Source organism: Chiloscyllium plagiosum, unplaced genomic scaffold, assembly GCF_037043375.1.
Source record: "Chiloscyllium plagiosum isolate Xiang-an unplaced genomic scaffold, Cpla_swu_hap1 HiC_scaffold_25, whole genome shotgun sequence".
In the NCBI taxonomy this organism is placed as follows: Eukaryota; Metazoa; Chordata; class Chondrichthyes; order Orectolobiformes; family Hemiscylliidae; genus Chiloscyllium; species Chiloscyllium plagiosum.
Window position 1 is genome coordinate 19,064,242 of NW_028270163.1, and position 19,802 is coordinate 19,084,043.

The following is a 19,802-nucleotide window of genomic DNA, read 5'->3' on the forward strand; positions in this document are numbered from 1 at the left end:
GAACGCGACATCAGAGTTTGAGAGAATCTAATTGCTGCCAGTCGTGGAAAAAAAACTTCCATTAACACAAAAGCAGAAAATCAATAGAAAGTAGGAAACTACTGAAACAAAATGAGACAAATTATATTCACAACAGACACAGCTTAGTACAGATTGACATAATAATAAACCAGGTTATCCTCTGAGAGCCAATGCTTGGGATCAGTACAAATAAAATGTTTTATTTCCTAACTATTAACTATTTGAAATAGCTATCAAAAGATCAAGATATAGAGTATTCCTTGAGTAATGTTTAAATGTTTATTGCCACTGTACTCATAGAATCCCTCAGCGTGGAAGCAGGCCTATTAGCCCATCAAGTCCACCCCAACAATCTGAAGGGCATCCCATCCGAGCCACCCTATCCCTGTAACCCTGCATTTCCCATGGTTAATCCACCTAGCCTGCACATCTTTAGACTGTGGGAGGAAACCAGAGAACCCAGAGGAAACCCACGCAGACACATGAAGAATGCGCCAACTCCACATTGACAGTTGCCTAAAGGTGGACTTGAATCTGGGTCCCTGGCACTGTGAGGCAGCAGTACTAACCACTGAGCCACCATACCACCCCATGTATTAAATAAAGAGATTTGATACTTTATGACACCAACTAAGCTTAGTTATTGGAAAACTAACATTTTGTTATACAAAGGCTATTAATGTGACCATTTAACTTACCTTTGCTTTCCTGAGCAAACCTTTTCAGATGTTCTGTTTTGTCAAGTTTGATGCAAAAGTTAATAAGTGAATCAACAGTAGAATCATGGAGAATTGTGAGGTATTCACTGTTGTTTTCTGTTGTAGATTGATCTATATTAGTAGCTTGTCCAAATTTCTGCAAGGTTGCATATATTTTAAAATATATTTCTGGTGTTGGACATCTGCAAAATGCTCATATCTGTACGGCCCTCTACTAAATGTTATAATGAAAAAAATGCCTTGTACTAATTTTAGTACTTCAGTTGTGATTAATTCATCTGTTCAAGAAAAATTAATGTCGTTGTCCTTTTGATGTGTGACAAATTATCTCAGTTGTGATCCATAAGTTATCTGTGACTCTGGTCAGTTGAACATGTGGGAGCAGTAGTTTATATGTCATAGTTGCAGAGGTCAACCTTTTCTGACAAATCTTTGAAAGAATTATATAACTGTAATAAATAATCTCCAAGATAGAGGAGAATTTCTCTACCTGCAAAATGTCCTGCAGCAACATTTTAATGAAATGTATTGGTGTGAAGGTGAATTAGAGATGTCTTGAGGATATATCATCAAGGTGTGTGAACTGGAGGTGTGTGTGTTCACTGCCCATGATGCTCTCTCAGTGCTGATGAAAAGTCATCTAAACTTGAAACATTGCTCTCTCTCCACAGATGCTGCCCAAACCGCTGATATTTCCAGCATTTTTTGTTTTAGATAATAATGAGATTTAATGCATACAATAGGCATCTCACTGCAAATGAATGAGGATGTTGCCTCATTGTTCAGCCCTTAGTTGAAAAATAGTACATTTTGCTCCCCACACGGCGAAGCTCCCCACTTGCCACATCATTCACCTAACTTTTTCATTTGGCAGCTCGGCAGATTCTGCCCATTAAGTAAAAATGTTCACAAGGTCAACACCATGCTAAGATTCTCTTTTGACACAGAACCCAACAGGGACAATTTTTTTTTATTGATATGTAGATGAATTGCCAGTTACAGCAAATGACATTGGCAGAATAACTTGCTTAGATCCTGCATTGTAAGCAGTGTATGATAATGTTGCAAAATGAGTGGTCAACGCAGTACTGGATTCAGAAATCAGACCATGTTATCAATGAGTGGTCAGTTGATAAAAGCTACATGGGGAGGCAATGTTGTAATTCTGGAGAGCTACAAATGACTTAGAGTCATAGAGATGTACAGCATGGAAACAGACCCTTCGGTCCAACCCGTCCATGCCGACCAGATATCCCAACCCAATCTAGTCCCACCTGCCTGCACTCGGCTCATATCCCTCCAAATACTTCTTATTCATATACCCACCCAAATGCCTCTTAAATGTTGCAATTGTACCATCCTCCACCACTTCCTCTGGCAGCTCATTCTATACCTGTACCACCCCCTGTGTGAAAAAGTTGCCATGTTGACTATCCCTAATCAGTCCTTGCCTTTCCAAATTCACGTACATCCTGTCCCTCAGGGTTCCCTCCAAAAATTTGCCCACCACTGACGTCAGGCTCACTGGTCTATAATTCCCTGGATTCCCTGACCCCAAGGAAAAGACTTTGTCTATTAACCCTATCCATGCCCCTCATAATTTTGTAAACCTCTATAAGGTCACCCCTCAGCCTCCGATGCTCTAGGCAAAACAGCCTGTCAGCCTCTCCCTATAGCTCAAATCCTCCAACCCTGGCAAACATCCTTGTAGTGCGATGTAATTTTCATGATCAACATTTTGGGATGAGTTCATCAAAGAGTCTAGAGAGAAATTGCTTTTTGTTGGATAGGGTCAGAGAAAGAAATATAAGTCACAGTGAAAATAGAATGAATGTCCAAAAGAGATGGCAATAGTGAGTTAGGGTGTGGCAGGGGCTGCGTAATAAATTTGCAGGATTTGAAGGTTAGCAGCTATTCAAATTATATTGAGGTGTTTTGACTGAAACAAGCAACAACCAGCAAGAATTTAGAGACTTTGTGTAAATTGATTTTTGCTGATGGGTTTCCAGAGAGAATTGTGTCCAGCATTGGAGCTTAATTTTGATCAGTAGAGTTGACAAATTTCATGAGAATGAATGGGATAAAACATACTACAATTACACCATATCATCCTGCTTCAAATGGAGCAGCAGAAAGCAGACAAATTGTCAAGTTTGCTTGTGTTCGACAAATGCTAGATATGGCTAAGAAATGTCAAATGTTATTGAATCACAAATGGATGAATTTTACTTTCATTCACTACACCTCATTCTCGTACCAGTAAAATGCCAGCTTAATTGTTTCTTGGGAGACGGTGTAGAATGAGGTTTATATTGCTGAAGGCACAAGTAGTTAATGGAAGATAAACAAAACAGATAGAGAAAGAGTCATGATTGGGTAGAGTGAGAGAAAGAACTTTGAAGATGAAGGTTCAGTTCAAAGAATGTCATCATAAATGGTTGAACTAGCTACCATGGAGAACTGTAAAAATATGTTTATCTTGCACACTGATGAAGATATTGTTAATGAAAAGATTAGGTTGTCCATGTAGATCATAGATAATATTGAGAGTTTCATGGAGAATGACATAATTGGCTGGAGTCGCATTTGAGTCTGATGAGTCAGATAGTTGGGGTTATGAGTCCAGCACTAATAGTTACTTCAATTTAAATTGTGCCTGAAACTAGTTCAGATCAGAATGCGACAGACATATCTGATGAAAGGGAAAATTCAATTGAAGGTCAAGGTCAAAAACCAGTCCTTGTTGGTGAAAATGTTTCCTCAGGCCCAGCTCAAGACAGGTCATGGTCCATACCCAGATTTTAAACTTTTGAGTCAAGGAGGAGGATATTCAATTCGGAATTGGCAACTAGTGGTTACGTTAGATTTGTAAAATGTAAAACAAATGATCTATACAAATTGCATGGATTTTTCACATTGTTAATCATACTCACTAAGAGGGGGGGGGAGAGTAATAGCATTTTCTTATGGTCATTTGTAAATGTACATACCAGAATAAATTGATTTGAGTTCTGTGTTGACTCCCGTGTGCTAACACTGTCCTGCACTGCTATCACAAAGTATAGTTGAGTTTATTAAGTAAGAATGGTAAAATATACTTAACGAAAGACCAAATTCAAAATCTTGAGCTGATGCAAACTGCTTCACAGTTGTAAATTTTGCTAGCAGCCTGTTTCAACTGTTTTATTACCCCACAACAAGCAAGAGCTTAAACTAAAAATGTAGCTAACGAGGTTCCAAAATATTAGTCTTAATTAGTATAAAATCCTTTCATTGGTATATTATGAGGCAGAGAGGTGTAAAGATGATATTCCAGTGCTGATTCATTCTGCAGTAATTTAAATACAGCCACTAGTTTCCGTGTTTAATCTTAGTCCTGATGGCAATTTATGGTGTTGCAGCGCAGCTATCTAGCAAGAGTAGAAATAATACAGCACAGCAGAAGGATATTCAGCTCACCATGTTAGGCTGACTCAATGGTGTAATTATTTAATACATCTCTATGCTTGCTCTTTCCCCCCCAGGCCAGCAATATTTTTCTTGTTACAAACACCAGTTTACTACTTTATTGAATGTTACTCTTGATTCCAAGGTTTGCAGGCAATGCAATCTTGACAAAAATAGCTGCACAAGAAATGAGGTTTCCTCATGTCGCCTCTGGTTCTTTTGCTAGTCATGTAAAAACTATGTTCCAGTTAATCAATATCTTTCTGCCACGGCAAATAGTTTCTCCTTCTTTATTCTAGCAAAGAGAATTCATTCATTTAAACATCTGTTTCTAATCTCTTCACCACTTCAGCTCAAAAGAGAAGAACCCCAATTTCTCGAGATAACTGAAGTACCTGATACCATATCAGTAAAATCTTTCCTGCTCCCATTCAAAAAGACCTCAGCATAATTTCTGAAGTGTGGTGGCAGAATGAGGCTACTTACTGCGATGAGAGCTTATAGTGTTGGATAGTATATTGGCAGGAATAGAGGCATGGCTAATTACTAGAGGACAGAGTCGGGGCGAGGGAAGCATCTTTAGGATAACAACTTGCAACCAGCATTTTAGGATAACAACAAAGAATGCTACTGGGGTCAGTGCTGAGGCCACAGTTATTTATGACTTGAACATGAGAAGCGAATGTACTATTCAATATAAATTTTTAAGTTTAATAAATTACGTTGAATTTTCAAAAATCAAATTTTTATATTGTCACTGATAGAATTGTTTGAATGATTTTATCAAACAGCAGCATGGTTTCACTGCAGTAGCGAGTAAGACAGCTCGATTTTGCACACAAGGCTACAAAAAATACAAGAGATTTTAAAAAGGAAAACATTTTTCTTCATTGCATCTCTTCATAATTTATATTGCTTATCGTAACCTACTTTCAGGGTGCGTATTGTAACCTAATTTCAGGGTGTTTCTCTCTGCTATTTTCAATGAGAATTAAATGGATATTTTTATTTGACACCATTGACAAGGGTGGCACAGTGGCTCAGTGGTTAACACTGTTGCCTCACAGTGCCAAGGACCCGGGTTTGATTCCCACTTTGGGCAACTGCGTGTGTGGAGTTTGCACGTTCTCCCCATGTCTGCGTGGGATTCCTCCGGGTGCTCCGGTTTCCTCCCACAGTCCAAAGATGCGCAGGTCAGGTGGATTGACCATGGTTAATTGCCCATAGTGTTAGGTGCATTTGTCAGGGGTAAATATAGGGCAGGGGACTGGGTCTGGGTGGGTTACTCTTCAGAGGGTCGGTGTTGGGCTGAAGTGTCTGTTTCCATATGGTAGGGAAGCTAATCAAACATATTTGTGGAAATCTTATTTTTTTGACTGGTGAGGGGATAGCTGTTATTAAAAATAAATGCTATGTTACATTGATTGATTATGGAAGTAATTTTGAAAAGACACATTTCCAAAATATGTTATTGCTGTTGAGTTATACAACAGTTTGCATTTTTCTTGTCTTGTTGGAAGACATGACAGGATACATTATATTTTGCAAATAATTTGACTTGCAGTTTTTAACATGCTGTGTCTTATGTCCCATTTACTTAACATTCAGGTGGGACCATTCTTTATGGAGACAACCATCTTACAGAGATAAGTGGGAAATGGTGGTTTTGTTGGAAGGTTTTTTGAGTGAGGTATTGGTACATGCACATGGTCAAAGATATATGTGTATCACACTTAGTGTCTGTTATTGTTAAGCCAATTTAAGCTCATTGCCTGTGGACACGGCATTCTCCTGGTGTTGTTTAAAAATACCACTGAAATCTATAATACAACTTTGCAGTTGGCAGACTTGTCTTGAATTATTTCTCATGTCCATCAAGCTGACAGGGTATTGCAAAGACTGGTTTTCTTGATCACTATCATTTTCATACAGTCATAACTCATAGCATTCCTACAATGTGGAAGCAGACCATTCAGCCCATCAAGTCTGCACTGACCTTCCAAAGAGTATTCCATCAAACCCAACCACTCCATCTAATTCCTGTAACCCCACATTTACCAGGACTAAGCCATCTATCCGGCACATCCCTAGATACTACAGGGCAACTTAGCATGACCATTCACCTAACCTACACACTTTTAGACTGTGGGAGGAAACTGGAGCACCAACAGAAACCCACACAGACACAAGAAGAACGTGCAAACTCCACACAGATAGTGTGGAGGCATGAGTGTTAGTTAATCGATTAAATGTAGCATGTGACATGCATAAGGCTAGGTTTTTCATGAATTTATTTTGTTTTAAAATCTTTACCTGTTAACATTGCAGACAAAAGAACAAGTTACATGGTGGCCTTCAAATGGAAGTTGCAGAAAGCTCATGGTAACCGCGGTAACATGGGACTCCAGTAATAACGAGCCAAATGTTAGACTTTGTTGAAACTGAAAAGACCAGCCAGGGTTCACAGCCAAGCAAACCGAAGACTTGTACGCATGAAAGGAAAATGCATCACCTACACCTCGAATAACAATATCTGGAATGTATTCAACAACAATGAGCCAATCGACATGCTGTTGGAACTGCAGAAATTTGGTTGAAAGACCTTCATACCATTTGGAGCTCAATTGCACACTTCAAGCATCTTCAGAATGGTGAACTCTCTTCATGCAAAAGCATAGTATGTCCATATGTACATGACCTTCAATTGTGCAATGCATAGCTGATGATTTTGAGGACAGCTCTATGAGCACTAGTGCTATATCATAAAGCTGCAAAGGCCCCACTACTGAAGTGTCTCCCACATTGCCGACACTGATCAGGCGCACTTCACGGTTGGCATTTCTTCATCAAATATCAGTTAAAGAACCTCTTTTTATATACTTGTAAAATCTTTTTGTTGGTTTTCCTGTGAGGTTTGCGTTTTTTTTGTACTGCTCCATTTTATAAACAAATTTTTGGTCATGCTTAGCTGCAAGTGAGATTTACAATAATAAAAATATTTACTACCTGATAGCTCTGGTACCATTCAGGTTCTTATGCCTTGCCTGCATGTTCTTTAGCAAGTATAAGGTTAAATCTGATCATTATGTACATGACCTGAGATATGAACTGAAGGAATCAATGATAACCTTAAAGAAAGGAATCTTGTTTTTATGAGACAAAGAATTTTAGTTAGGTCAAAAGATGTATTTTGAAATTCTACCTCTAATTATAAAACTAAATAGCTATCATTATAACTGAATGAAAAACAAAGAAAAACTGAGGTTTAAAAGCTTAGGGCTGTCTCTCCTCTGTCTTGCACTTAATATTATTCTTTGACTGTTATCAACTGCAGCCTATTTCTTCTTCATTAAGTAATAATAGTTTAATTAAATAACTTCAATATTGGTTATTTTTAATATTGCTCATTTTAAGTCTTTCCATGTTGTCGCTGATTCATACTAAAGATTAACTACAGACAAATATCCACCTATCAGTGAAGGAGGTTTACAGATATCATGTTTACGGGGAGAAATGCATTTATTATAGCGACAATTTAATTTTGAATATTAGAATTCAGCTGGATGAACATTTCAAACTGTGATGTTGCCATAGTCCTACTGGACTATAGGGCTGCTCTCATTAGAGGGAGAGATGTCTGGTGGTAGTTTAAGATTAGATTAGATTATCTACAGTGTGGAAACAGGCCCTTCAGCCCAACCAGTCCACAGCGACCCTCCGAAGAGTAACCCACCCAGACCCGTTTCCCTCTGATTAATGCACCTAACACAATGGGCAACTCAACATGGCCAATTCACTTGACCTGCACATCTTTAGTCTGTGGGAGGAAACCCATGCAGACACGAGGAGAATGTGCAAACTCCACACGGACAGTTGCCCAAGGCTGGAATCGAACCTGGGGCCCTGGCACTGTGAGGCAGTAGTGCTAACCACTGTGCCACTGTGTTTAACTTGAGGGTCACCAAGCCTCAGGTGAGGGGGGAGGTTGATAAGGAGAATACTTTTTGGTTACCTCAGCCAATGCAGGAATCAATGCTTTTAATCTGCATTTCAAACGAGCTGTCCAGCCAGCTGAGCTAATGGAGCCCCCCACTGCAAATTACATACATAAATTACATGGAATATAAGATATAGTTCATTTTCTGGTTCTCCCTGAATAACATATCCAGTTTTTCTGTGTCATCTCCGTACCTTCATTTTTTTGACACAAAACGTGATTATACAATGGCAAGATACAGAAAGAATTGAAGAGTTTAGATACTTTATCCAGAGTGTGTGCAGAAAGCAAAACCACTAAATAAATAAATAAAAGCTGGGTGGGGAATACACAGACTCCAGGGCAAATACATTTAGATAATAGCAGCCTGGAAGTTATTAGGAGAAAATTATTCTCATTGACATCATACCCACAAGAGAAAATATCAAACTCATCTGAATCATAGGTTATTACATCCATTTTCGTCAATATTTTCATTTCTGACTCTCATCTCTCTTATCCTTCATACCAACTATGCTTCCATTATTTATTTCCTTTTCTGTACCTGATTTGTCTCTATTTCACACTGCTTGTCCGTCATTCTTTCTCATTTCTTCATCCTCATTGGTTATGGTGATATATTGTTGATCCGACAAGTCACTGGAGTCCAGATACTCAGTTGACCTCACAGCAACAATGTTAGCTCATAATTCACATAAAACTGTCTCAATCATGGTGTGTAAATTGTACTAGTGATAAAAAACAGGGTTAACTTTGAACTAATTGCTAAAGTTACTGAAGTCCATTCACAATTTGCTGCAGTCCCCCAAATTATCTCAAATACCCAACTGAAATACAATCATTACACTTGTCAAAACAAAATGCATTGGTGTTGATCTTAGTTCCAGTAATGAAATAAACTTCATATTGTTTGTTCAACAAAACTTTTTTGGTTAAACTAGAAAAGTGATTTCCTAGTCTGTACAAAATCACTTTGGGCTTGAAGGAAAAAACACCCACAACACTTTGCCTGTGCAGAAAGTATGTCTAAAGGCCTTGTTGAAGTTTATATGCAGGTTGTGGTACCAAAGCAGGTCCAATGTCGCAGCCAATCCACTCAGGAGATGATTGGAAGTAAACTGTTCAGTTTGAATAATAACCTTTCTTTCACGAAAGCAAAATACTAAAGGTTCTGGAAACTTGAATTATATTGTTGTGACTCTGGTTTGACTGAAATTGACTCTGAACTGCCCTTTGAAATGGGCGAGCAAGCCACTTTGTTGTACTAAACTGCTATGAAAAATATTAAAGAGTAAAACCAATGAATTAAAGATATTGACTGAGCCACCAACCGTGACAAGACTCACCAAGTTCATTCTATCCTGCAAAGTTTTGGGTAATTTGTGCTAAAATTGAGAGAGCTGTCCCAAGACAATTATACTCGTAGAATCCTTCCCCTCAGTCCCTAGAATCTCCAGTACTATCTCCATCAAAACAGATCAACAGAAGTGGTGACACACACTGACATTTAGGTTGAAGGGTGTAGTTCCCTGAAGTACTAGACATTACATCTGGACCCCATAATATCTCTCAGTATCAGATCAAACATGGATATGGAAATCTCCTGCCATTATTACCCCCACTATCCTCTCTTGAATTGATGAATCAGGCCTCCTATATGTTGAGAACTGCTTGGTTGGGGGCCTTCAGTGTTCAGTAGCACCATTAATAACCAAACGAGCTGAGTCCTGAAGGATGTTGTGAAACTTGAAAGGCTTCAGAAAAGATTTACAAGGATGTCGCCAGGGTTGGAGGATTTGAGCTATAGGGAGAGGTTGAATAGGCAAGGGCTGTTTTCCCTGGAGCGTCGGAGGCTGAGGGGTGATCTTATAAAGGTTTATAAAATCATGAGGGGCACAGATAGGGTAAAGAGACAAGGTCTTTTCACTGGGGTGGGGGAGTCCAGAATAGAGGGCATAGGTTTAGGGTGAGAGCGGAAAGATATAAAAAGAGACCAAAGAGGCAACATTTTCATGCAGAGGGTTGTGCGTGTGTGGAATGAGCTGCCAGAGGAAGTGGTGGAGGCTAGTACAATTACACCATTTAAAAGGCATTTGGTTGGGTATATGAATAGGAAGGGTTTGGAGGGATATGGGCTAGGTGCTGGCAGGTGGGACTAGATTGGATTGGGATAGCTGGTCGGCATGGATGAGTTGGACCGAAGGGTCATTTCCATGCCGTACATCTCTATGATTCTAGATAGGTCTGCTAGACAGTCCATAGCAGATGGTGAGAGCACTAGGATAAGGGGAAAAACTTAGTTGAAGTTGTACTAAGAAATGTAACTGTTGCAGACACATTTATCTCAGGTTACCAACCCCTAGTCCTTACAGATGCAAAATACATTTTCCATGAGGACATGCTCCATCTTATTTTGTAGCACTACCACAACAAGAGATGGGAGAGATTCAAAACAGATTTAGCATCTCAAAACTGAGAATCCAAAAGACATTGTGTACCATCAGCAGAATTACATTCTACCATAATCTTTAAATCATAATCCATTGCCATTAAATCCCATCAACAAAACCTGGTTGAATAAGAAATGTTGGAGCACTTAACAGGAGCAGCATCAGGTGAATCTACAATGATGTGTCACCTGGTGAAGCTACAACATGGAAATACACATATGCTAAACTGTTAAAGCAACATACCATTATCAGAATTTAGCAATCCCTAATTAACAGATCAGGTCAAAGCTCTTAGACAATTAAACAACTAATGAGAACAGGGAAGTTCATGAACCATCTCAATTTTAGTGATGGTGGTACTTAGTACTTGAGTGTAGAAGAAAAGGTTGAAGTAATTGAAGTAAATGCTGTCCTCACCCAACAGCACCAAAGTGAATGATTCATCTTGCTCTTCTCCTAAGATCAACATAACCGCAGGTGCCAATCTTCAGCCAATACTGTTAATTCTATGAGATAACAAGGGACTATTGAATGCACTAGATACAACAAAGGCAGTGGGGCCTGATAACATCCTAGCTGTAATGCTGAAGACATTCGCATCAGAGGTAATGGTGCCTCTGTCCATATATAGAACAAATACAATCCAATTAATCACCAGCCAGTGAGCCTACTCTCAATCATTAGCAGAGCAATGGAAGTTGTAATGAAGAGTGCTATCAAAATTGGACTTACTCACCAAAAATCTGTTTAATAATGCTCAATTGAGATTCTGTCTGAACCATGTAGCTCCCAACTGCATTACATCCCAGTCCAAATATGGAAAACAAAATTGAGTTCAATTTCCACAAGTACAGATGTTCTCAACAACAAGGCTCAATTTGGACCAGGGTGCACAAAGGAGCCTGAGCAAAATTTGAGACAATAGGATTTTGGGAAAGATAATTGGTTGGGATCACACCTAGCACAAATTATAATGGTAATGGTTGTTGGAGGCCAATCATTTCAACATCAGGATATTGCTGCAAAACTTCCTCAGGGCATTGACCTAAGCCCAACCATTTTCCACTACTCATTAATGGTGATCTCTCCATTTCTAAGGTTTGAAGTGGAATGTTTGTTGATGATGGCAGTGTGCAGTTCCCTTTGCAACTCCTCAATAAAGCAGTTTTTACTCACAGAGAAGAAATGACCGATATTCTGGCTTGGGCTGCTAAGGAACAAGTAACCACATCACACAATTGTCAAAGAATGATGTTTTCAATAAAGGATCTAATCACGTCCCCTTGATGTTTAACAGCTTCCCCACGATCAATAATTTGGGAGTCACACTGACTAGAAACTGAACTGCACCAGCCATGAACTGGGTGTTCTAGGTTGTGTAACTCCCCAAAGCATTTCAAAAATCTATAAGACAGAAGTCACAAGTAGGATGGAATATTCTCCACTTGTCTGGATGAATGTATCTTGTTAAAACTCAACATCTAGGACAAAGCAGCCTATTTGATTGGCAAGCTATCTACTGCTGTAGGCATTCACTGTCGCCACAGCTGCACACAGTGGCAGAAATGTATATAATTTACTACAGCAACTTGCCAAGCCTCCTTCAATAGCCCTCCCAAACTCACAGTCATTACCATTTTGAAGGACAAGGGCATCAGGTACATGGGGAACACAACCACGAGCATGTTTTCCAAGTTGCACACAATCCTGACTTGGCATCACATTGTGATTCCTTCACAGTCACTGGGTCAAAAATCTGGAACTCCCTGTCTAGTAGCACTGTGGGTGAACCTATGCCCTAGGACCTTACAGTGGTTCAAAGTGGCAGCTTGCCACCATTTATTCAAGAGCAAATAGGAATGTACAATACACTCTGGCCTTACCAGCACACTTCATATCCAATGAACAGAAAAAGATACAAACTATTTTGGTTAATTCATTCAGGTCCCAGATACCTTGCAAATAGTTCTTTTAAAATCAGTTAAATCAAATTAAATCACATATAAAATAACCCAATCAAATCAAGCTTAGCCAGGTTAAAAGGGTTCCAGACCCTTAACGTGGCACTGTAACAAAAATCAACTTAAAAATGCTTGTTCATTGTTCTGTTTTCAGCTTGTGCTTTGAGCAATTTGTCATGCAAAATATCCAAATATCTGAATGTGCAAGAATGGGATTAGCGATCTGCAAATGCCATCAGATAGCCTGCCATAGCAAATTTCAGCTCTTAAACACTTACCAGTAGTTCAAAAGAAATTAATTCTGCCATTAATGTGGGTTTCATTTGCATCAAGTGAAAAAACACATCTGTCAACATGAAATAAACACAGTCAGTTCTGCTATAACGCAGTAGTTCTGTCCTTGTGCAACCCCTTGTTACAAGAAAATCGTGTAATAGCCGCACCATTTAAATTCATTGGGGCCAGAATCGCATTATAACAAATATTCACTTAAAAATGTTTGCGCTTTAGAAACAATGTCTCCAATTCGACAATCACATTATAGCAAATTTGCATCAATGAAATGTGCTTTATAACACAATGACCTGCATTCTTTTATAGCCGGGTTAAAATCAGGTTGAAAACGTGAGAAATGTTACAACGAAACCTCTGATTATGTATTCTCGTTTTGGTATAAGTAAGTTCTATAATATTGCTTTTTCATTAGTACTCGTATAGAATGCTTAATTAAAGCATGACAGTTTAAAACCTTTATGTAAAGAAGAATAAAGATCAGGGAGAGTGGCAGGTGAAGAAGAAACGTTGGTTTAGACACAGGAAAAAAATCCCATTCTTCTTTGAAGAATTCTGTGGACTATAGAACCACCTGAACAGCTTACGTTATGACACTGCATCACCACCTTGATATTTCAATCAGGTTTCCATATGCTCAAATCCAAGTCATGGATCCAGTCTGAACTCAGAACCTTTGGACTCAGATGATGCTGTTATCAACTGTGCCAAGCAGGCACTTGCACAGTTGTAAAACGTTAAGCTCAAAATTTACCCTCGTACTGCATCTCTGCTGTAGACTCATCAACAATTAGAAATCTAGGTCATAAAATTGAAGCTTTAAATTATTGAACTTTATTGCAAAGCATATTAGGTTGCAAAATTAACTGACAGTTGAAACAAAATGGGCAATAGATTTCATCCTGCCAAAAAAAGGATTTTGTTGTGAAAATAACAGTATGTTAACATGTCATTATGAATGCTGAGTTGTCAGAGTCCAGAAATTTAAGATATACAAATTATAAGTCTCCCAAGCTTTTTCAATTTATGCCATTTGCTTTGCATGAACAACATATCACCTGTGGCCTCCCTGTTACTTTTAAGATCACATTGGAATTGCCCATTAAACTCACCACAGAAAGTGAAGTCTAAGAATTAATACTGTTAAGTATCCTTTTAACAGCTTACTCATTGACAAATATAATTCCAGTTCATCATTTTAGCCCAGAAAATGAGCAAATGATGACATGCAACACAATTCTTTCAAGTAATGAATCATTTAAAAATCAACAATGTGTAAAGACAATTGTTATTTTACTTTTCATCTCTGAAGCATTCACTGAAGCTCTCTCCTGCCATTGTGGCCTCAAATTACATTGCAAAACTATTTTGAGCTCACAACATGTATCATGAAATACTTTGCTCCAGCAAGATTTGGTCCCTTCCATTTTAATCTTTAAAGGAAAATGTGCAAGGTTACTGGGAGAAGGTGGGAGAATAGGTGCTAAATCATTTTCTCATTCAGAAAGAAAAGTGGGAGCAGTCACAATGCGGAATGACCCCCTTCTGAACTGTAATAATACTGTGATTTTAATTGAAAAGATCAAAGGGAATTTCTTGATTCTTAATCTAGCATGACAGTAAACAATACGCAACTCAGAATAAAACTTAATATATTTCCCTTCTCTGTTCCTGGCAAAGAGTCATGCTGGAATACTGTTTCAATAGTGGTTTGGAAAACAGTCAGAAATAATTTCCATAACAAGGGGCCAGTAACAAGTTTATATAAATTACATTAGAATCAGTAGTTGCCAAACATTCTGTAACCATCAGGAATGCCAGCTCACGTACTATTATGGACAGTTCTGGTTTTCATTGTAAAATTATTATAGAGGCACAGTAGATACAAACAAAAACTGAGCGATACAAAACATATTCATCAGGGAAGGGGGAATTTATAGCTTAGTTGCACGGACAGCTGGTTTGTGATGCAGAGTGATGCCAACAGTGTGGATTCGATTCCTGCACTGATTGAGATTATCACGATTCTCCTTCCTAGTTGCTCCCCTCTACTGTTCTCTTGAATGCAATCTTTTACATCCAACTGGAAGGGTAGACACAATCTCAGTTTAATATCTCATCCAATAGGTGTAATTTCCAACAGCGTTGCTCTGAGGTATTGGGCAACTTTGTATGTGTAAGAGTCCTGAATGGGACTAGAAATGCTGATCTTTGTGTCAAAGCAAGTATTATAATTGATTCAAGGCTGACACCTAATCACAGGAAATCTTCCCGTATTATTTTCCATTTGATGGTACATTTTCCTTGTACAATCAGATGAATGATGCGATTGCAGAACTTTTACATTCTATTTCCCCAAAACTAAATGTGTAAATTCAATTCTTATTTTTCTTTTCATCGCTGAAGCATTCACTGAAGCTCTCATCCTGCCATTCTGGCCTCAAATTACTAAAAATGTCTTCTTATTGTTCAAGAAGGTTAACCAAACCTTTAAGCGTTTCTTTCAAGTGATTATAAACCAGGTGAGGAAACACGTTTCCATGGGTATTGATGACAAGCTTAAAACTTGGAAAGAACAAATGGAAACATGCTCAGTACGTTAGTCAGAAGCAAGCTTCTGACATGAGTACGTACGATAGGCATATTTCTTGCTATGACTTTCTTCTTTCATTTATAATAATTCAGATCTGTAATAATCTCAAGCAAATCATCTGAGAAAAACAATGTCAAACATTTGTTTCCCTACTATAAGCCTTACTGGGGAGATAAGAACCCATAATTTGTCCTGTTTTTCTTTGCTGAAGTAGAATGGTCAGTCCACACTCTTCTCTCTGATGACTTGAAGGAGTAGCAACATGGTCAAACATCTGAGTCTTAAAAATCTCCATACTGAAGAGTGGCTGGGGAAAGAAAACAAAAACAAATTCAGTCAGCTTAAAATACTATTACATCTTGGTGCCTTTTCATTCAACATTACTTTAATTACACGAATGCTAAAACGTTTACAACAGTACAATATGGTAAATGGAAACAAAACCAAATTAAGCAGAAAAATATTGATTGTAATTTTCTAAATGCATAATTTTGTCCTCAAAAACTGTATCTCAAAGTTAAAATGTTTACTATACTTGGCTACTAATTAAATTGCATTTTTTTCATCTGGTCCAAAACAGCTTTTCAATATGAATTACAAATGATAATGTGTACCCATTGGAAACATGCTTCAATTGTATTTCTATTTAATTCTTTCTGTTTCTGAGGCATAGATGAGAACTAGTCTTGTTTTTACCAGTTATCACTGGAAAACTTACATTTCTTTTAAAAATTATGAACTTTATCATGAATTTTTTTTAACATTTATTGACATTTGTAGGGGTACAGTTTGAAACAGTTAGAGATGAAAACTGGTTATCACAATACTTAATATTTAAAGTTACAAATCATTTTTTAAACTGCATAAAGTATCACCTCAGACATTATTTTCATCCTTGTTATTCACTGAAGCAGCATCATCCCAAAGAATGTCATCTTCTAAATCATCCGTGGAATTTGAGAGACAACATTTCTTATGCCATATACATCAGGGATAGATCAATGGCATTCTAATGTTTTTGATTCCTTAGGCAATGGGTCTTCTGATTGTCTGACAATACAAAGGTACTTGCGAGAGGAGAGCCACTTGTTCCACTTTATTGAGCACCTGTTATTTAAATAGTTAATTGGCGGTGAAATTCATTATTTGAAACTGGTCTTCCATGTCCTCAGGAATATTGACAAGATATATGCTACCATCATCTGGAGTATCTTGCACACTTGCACTTGTTGACACCTAAGTTAGAGAGAATCTGAGTACAATGTTCTTAAGAGGGGCATTGTACCATACCACCCAGATCTTCATCCATTCAATCTTTTTCATACTCATTGATGATCGCACAATGGGTCATGTTTTATTCATTAAGAGTTTTCATTTGAAGAAATAAATAACAATATCTTTGTTCTATCCTTGTGTTGTATGATAGTGTCAGTGGTCTTAAGGTGATTGATTTTTTTCTGTTGCTTCTGCTGGCTGGGGAGTCTAGAACACAGGAGAGCAGTCTCAGCCTAAGGAATTGATCATTTAACATAGTAGTGAGGAGAAATTTCTTCACACAGAGGGTTAGGCATCTTTGGAACTTTCTACTCCTGAAGGTTGTGCTTCATCATTGACCATTTTTGAGGCTGTTATCAACAAATCTTTGTCAACTCAAGGAATCAAGGGAAGCAAGTGAAAAATTGTAATTGAAACCCAATGATTCATGTTCACACTCAACATTCTTGTTTGGCCCAACGATCTACTTTGTTTCCTTTCTTTTGCTGACAGTTAATAAGAAGCTTTTGGTATTTGATATTGGATTTGACAATGATACTTACTTTTCAGGCTTAGTTCAGGAAATTATATGCCTAATGTTCTTCTGATTGCTTACAATCCACAATTGCTCATTAAAAAATAAATATTCCATCTGATTCATGGAAATTGGAGCACCATATCATCTCTAATTTGATCACATATTTTCCATATGACGATCGGTTTAAGATATATCAGAAAAATTGCACTTATTACATATATACTGACATACATTTTCCTTCCATCTCATCCAACAATGGAAATCACTTGGAAGCATCGATCAAATGAATGGGTAAAAAAAAGCTGAGTCATACAGAAACTTCTTTGAAGTGTCCTCCAGGTTGTTGACAATAACAGCTTGTGTCCATGTTGCCAAATCTGAGTACCATAACTTAAACTAGTCTTCCTCATTGCCTGAGTGGCTTATTGTTTAAATGTAGATTTCAAGGATTTTATTCGAGTGTGGATTAACAAAATGTTGTAAAATCTAATAGAGGAAAAATGACAGAAGGAGAAAAGATGAAGGTTTGTGAGAAATATTTGATGGTTGAAAAATGAGCTGTAGATAAAGAAAATGAACTATGATACTGCAGCTGGAAATATTGTCTTCTCGCAACTGTTGTAGACTAATGTCTGGAAGAGGTTAAATGTTTCATGATGTTATATACTAATTTTAATTTTATTTGAGAATAAATAATGTAAATATTATATAATATTTGAACCTGGGGTTAAAGATAATTCAATAAAATGAAGAGGGCAACCATAATCTTTCTAAATTAGTTAATGGCTGGGATTTTGCAGTCAGTAGTTAAGAGACAGCACATGCAGGTGATCTCAATGAAAACTGTCCACAAAGATTTCACTTTTCCCAATGTTAGCTTCATTCAGCATTGACGTTAGCTATAGGATTCTCCAGTGTCCAGCAACAAGGATATCTCTGTTTTATCAAATGAGTGTGGTCTAACTGCAATTAATCTCACAAATCCTACTTCTAGAGATACTTTCCAAAACTAATCTTTATTCAAAGCATTGTAAATACACACACATTCTAAAAACTAGACTACAGCTTCTGCTCTCCTCGCATTTATATAATCATGTGACATTGGCATATCATTTCATTATAATACACCACAATGATATAAAAACAGAAAATTCTGGAGAAACGCAGCAGGTTTAGCAGCATCTGTGGAGAGAGATACAGAGCTAATATTTTGAGTTCAGTGGTTCTCAAAATGTTCATGGTTTTCTCTCCAAAGATGATCAGACCTGGTAAGTTTCTCAAGCAATCTCTGCTTCTGTTTCAGATTTCCAGCATCTGCAGTTATTTGTTTTAGCTCCATTGTACATTTTGTTAATATATCAAGCCATCGCAAATTTTAGTGGACTCGATCATCTCATGATAATTCATTTAGATTACTTATGCATATACTTATTTTTAGTCTTCAATCATACAGATGTTCATGATCTTATACAACTTATATGATGTAAGCTTTACTGATTTGTTTGGGAATCTATTCTACACATTAGTTTGATTTAATTCAAGCAAGTTACTTATTTCTACATTAGTATCAACTTCCAGAATTTGAAGGCCCTTGATGTTTTTCATAATTAAATTTTCTTTTTGCTCAACTAAATCAAAATCAGTTTGGTCAGCCTTGCCCAGCAATGTGAAAATTTTCCTTCATTCTTGCCAATTTTCAAAGTGATGTATTTTTAAATATAGGATTTGAAAACAGCATACAATGGTCCAAGTACTTTTGTTAGCAAAGACATTAACAGATTGTGGTAAAGACTAACATACAGAGTAATTTAACAGGTCAGTCGTGATCTCTAAAAATGGTGAACAGGCTGGAGAGTATAAATGGTTTCCTTCTCTCAGTAATCAATATTAGAAGGGGGATTTATAATTCAATTTCTGTTCTTTTTCTTCTTTTACCCTAATGCAAAATAAATTATTTTATAAACCCTTGGATCTAACGAGTTGGAAAAAGGGGATAGTGCATCTCAGCCTTGTGTTTTAAATCAATCCATGATGGAGGATTGGTTGGATAACAGGGTCTAAAGAGTGAGAATAATTGGATCCTTTTTCGGTTGGCAAACGTAACCAGTGGATTGCACAGGCATCAGTGCTGGGGCCTCAACTATTTAAAATATATATAAATGATATGGACAAGGGGATCTACACCATGAATTTTGTTTTGTGTTGGAACTTCTGATGTGGCACCTTTAAAATATCTTTTGAAAATCAATGTAATTCCAGCTACAGCGGCCTCTTTTTATCTCGATACTTGTTACTTTTATAAAGAATTCTAATTAATCTGTTGGCAAGAAGAATAGAGAACATTATTGTTATTTAACTAGTGAAAGCTTGCAAAACTCATCTGTAAAGAGTGATCAGAGTGTCCTGGTACATGAATCACAAAAGGTCAGTATGCAGATATGACAAGTGATTGGGAAGTCAAATGGAATGTTATCATTTATTGCAAGGGGAATGGAATGTAAAAATTGGTTATTTTCCTGCAATTGTGTAGT